Source organism: Schistocerca serialis, chromosome 1 (assembly GCF_023864345.2).
Source record: "Schistocerca serialis cubense isolate TAMUIC-IGC-003099 chromosome 1, iqSchSeri2.2, whole genome shotgun sequence".
Classification (NCBI taxonomy): domain Eukaryota; kingdom Metazoa; phylum Arthropoda; class Insecta; order Orthoptera; family Acrididae; genus Schistocerca; species Schistocerca serialis.
Genome location: NC_064638.1, coordinates 1,066,340,220 through 1,066,344,298, shown reverse-complemented (window position 1 = coordinate 1,066,344,298; position 4,079 = coordinate 1,066,340,220). Strand labels below are relative to the sequence as shown.

The window sequence follows — 4,079 nt, the reverse complement described above, 5'->3', positions numbered from 1 at the left end:
GTTGGCGTTGGTTAGGATGAGGTAGATGACGGATTTATAGGTGAGGATAATGGTAGAAGGCTGTAGGCACAAAGTTTGGCTTGCTGGATGTTTAAGTCAGTTTACGGCTTTTTGCTGGATGGTAAGGAGATGTGCGTTCCATGTTAGTTTTCTGATGAGAGTTACTGTGCTAGTCAGTGGGATGGGTTGGTTGTAGGTGGGGAGATTGTTTGAGAAACGTTTTGGTTCTTATATACATCTACATCTACGTAATTACTCTGTTATTCACAATAAAGTGCCTGGCAGAGGGATCAATGAACCACCTTCAAGCTATCTCTCTACCGTTACACTCTCAAACGGCACGCGGGGAAAACGAGCACTTAAATTTTTCTGTGCGAACCCTGATTTCTCTTATTTTATCGTGATGATCATTTCTCCCTATGTAGGTGGGTGCCAACAGAATGTTCTCGCAATCGGAGGAGAAAACTGGTGATTGAAATTTCATGAGAAGATCCCGTCGCAACGAAAAACGCCTTTGTTTTAATGATTGCCACTCCGATTCATGTCTGTGACACTGTCTCCCATATTTCACGATAATACAAAACGAGCTGCCCTTCTTTGTACTTTTTCGATATCATCCGTCAGTCCCACCTGATGCGGATCCCACACCGCACAGCAATACTCCAGAATAGGGCGGACAAGCGTGGTGTAAGCAATGTCCTTAGTAGATCTGTTACTCCTTCTAAGTGTTCTGCCAATGAATCACATTCTTTGGTTTGCTCTACCCACAATATTTTCTATGTGATCGTTCCAATTTAGGTTATTTGTAATTGTAATCCCTAAGTATTTAGTTGAGTTTACAGCCCTCAGATTTGTGTGACTCGCCGTGTAATTGAAATTTAGCTGATTTCTTTTAGTACTCATGTGAATAATTCACACTTTTCCTTATTCAGGGTCAATTACCACTTTTCGCACCACACAGATATCTTATCTAAATCATTTTGCAAGTCGTTTTGATCATCTGATGACTTTACAATACGGTAAATGACAGCATCATCTGCAAACAACCTAAGACGGCTACTCAGATTGTCTCCTATGTCGTTAATATAGATCAGAAACAATAGAGGGCCTATAACACTTCCTTGGGCAACGTCCGATATTACTTCTGTTTTACTCGATGACTTCCCGTCTATTACTACGAACTGTGACATTTCTGACAGGAAATCACGAATCCAATCCCACAACTGAGGCGATACTCCGTAGGCACGCAGTTTGGTTAGAAGACGCTTGTGAGGAACGGTGTCGAAAGCCTTCTGAAAATCTAAAAATATGGAATCAATTTGACATCCCCTGTCGATAGCACTTATTACTTCATGAGCATAAAGAGCTAGTTGTGTTTCACAAGAACGATATCTTCTGAAACCGTGCTGACTATGTGTCAATAAATAGTTTTCTTCGAGGTACTTCATAATGTTCGAATACAGCATATGTTTCAAAATCCTATTGCAAATCGACGTTAGTGATATAGGCCTGTAATTCAGCAGATTACTCCTACTTTCCTTTTTGGGTATTGGTGTGACTTGAGCAATTTTCTAATCTTTAGGTATGGATCTTTCTGTGAGCGAGTAAAAAGCACTCCGTCTTCAGGCCACAAGTGGCCCATCGGGACCATCCGACCGCCGTGTCATCCTCAGATAAGGATGCGGATAGGAGGGGCGTGTGATCAGCACACCGCTCTCGCGGTCGTTGTGATGGTTTTCTTTGACCGGAGCCGCTACTATTCGGTCATGTAGCTCCTCAATTGGCATCACGAGGCTGAGTGCACCCCGAAAAATGGCAACAGCACAGGGCGGCTGGATGGTCACCCATCCAAGTGCCGGCCACGCCCGACAGCGCTTAACTTTGGTGATCTCACGGGAACCGGTGTATCCACTGCGGCAAGGCCGTTGCCTCTGTGTGAGCGAGTGGTTGTATATAATTGCTAAATATGGAGCTATTTTATCAGCATACTCTGAGAGTAACCTGACCGGTGTACAGTCTGGACTGGAGGCCATGCCTTTAATAAGTGATTTAAGCTGCTTCGTTACTCCGAGATTATCTACTTCTATGTTTCTCATCGTGGCAGCTGTTCTTGATTGGAAGTCAGGAAGAAGAGGCAGAAGAGGCTGTTATTGTATTCTGATGGGGTATTAAGGATGAGTAGGAATTTGACGTCCTTTATTGGTGTTTGCGTTATTCCTTTTCATTTGTGGAAACAGGTGTTCTTCGTTGGTGTTTGTTTAATTGTTTGCCATTGACGGAAATAGGCAAAAGAGAAACAGGCGGCAGTTGTGACCAGAGGTGTACATATTCCGCGTATAACCTGCCCATGCTTGCCTTTTAGCAAGGCAACTTGCTGATGCTCGTTAGAGCAGAACGCCAGACTGCTTCACTCCCATCCAACTCAAGCTATGCTCAACCCAAGCAGGCTACGGGAGTCTCGCTTGCCTGCCAGTCTTCCCTCTGTGCCACGCCACGTAGCAGTCTATTCTCTACACTTTGACTGTAGCGTTGTCGGTACGGTTTGGAAGTAGATAAAAACACCCGAGTATCACAAGACGAAACGCAATGAAATAGGTATTCATCCTGGGTCACTGCAGACCAGAAAATGGTGGATTTTATCTGTCCTGTTCTCCTTTTCGTCATATGTCAGACTTATATAATTGTTTCTAAATGTGCAGTTTTCTCTGCAACTTCATCCTCTCTCTCTCTAGCTATTCTCAATTCGAACCATCATCAGGTCACCTCTCATACATGTTTCCTGTAGTACCATTTCTGAAAGTCGAGATCCTTTGCACCTAGGAACCTGAGATGTCTGTTATACTGCAATGCTAACCGAAGTAAAGTTTTGGGGTCTATTTTTTGTAATTTTAGTGTGTTATAGCCAAATACGACACTAGTTATACCAGTTTAAATTTTTTTCTGGATTTGTATTGCGGTTTCGCTGAATTCATTCTATGCGGCCCACATGGCTCACTGAAAACCTCCCAAATACATTTTAGCACAAACAAATTTCGTTTTTCTTAGTATGTCTGAAAGAAGAAGTTTTTTTTCATACTAAGCTTTCTTCGCACTAAGTTTCATCCTACCAGATAATATCTACTGAGCCATATTTTTTTCCTATTTCAGTTAATGTTTACTCTAAATTTAGAAAAGCTATATAATGGTAAATGGCCTCAAGTCCTTATAGCACATGTTTCCACACACTTACCAGACACTAAGTCTTTGCCCTTTTTCAAAATATTTTTGAAGTGACGAAACTGCTGGTAAAGTTAACAGCCACGTCGTAACATACTCGAGGTTGACGAATGAGTGTTTAGTATCTTTTTACACAACTTGCATTATGAGATACCAATCTGTTTATTTTTCTCCCGAATCTCCGTCAACTTTGGTCTGTTCATTTTGCTGCTGCCATCGCTATGATACATGAGCTGCAAGGATACTCCATATGCAAACACATACCTACCTGGCTAGTCAAACTGGACTGAAAGCGAAACTTGTTGTCAGTTACAGTAGGCTGAGCGAGTCCCATCAAGATTGACAAGCTAGCGAAAACCCAAGCTTTCCTGATTTAACAGCTCTGCTTAAGTACGCATGTACTCTTTGTATCTCCGTTGCCGCGGGTTGAATTGCTTTAGTGATTGCGGCGGAAATAGAGGGAACCTGGCTGGAAGGAGACCTCCTGAAGGTGCGAGGCTGCTTCGCTAGGACGAGGACTTCTCGAAATTCTATTTCTTTGCAGCACTCATCCTGGTGACTGCCATCACTGATTCGGTGTGCTGCTTTAGTCGGATATATCTTTCATGTTCGGATATCCGTGTGCTGACCCGTCACCCCGTCTCGCCTGCATACTGCAGTCCACATACGCAACCGATTTCGTACATTGCTGCAGCATGTAGCTTGTCAACTGCATCTTTCTTTGGACCTAGAACATATTTTTATTCTGTTGCTGCTTCGAGAAATCGACTTGATATCTGATCCGCGGAGAATTTCGCCCACGCGTTCAGTCACCCCTTGATCATATGGTAGTAGGGCGATGTTTTGTGCTTCGTTCTGCTTTT

At 43.1% G+C, this 4,079-nt stretch overlaps 1 pseudogene; it reads right to left on the bottom strand.

The window, feature by feature from the left end:
- Positions 1-1,813: 1,813 nt before the first annotated feature.
- On the bottom strand, positions 1,814-1,930 carry LOC126425201 (5S ribosomal RNA; annotated as a pseudogene).
- Between the last annotated feature and the right edge of the window lie 2,149 nt (positions 1,931-4,079).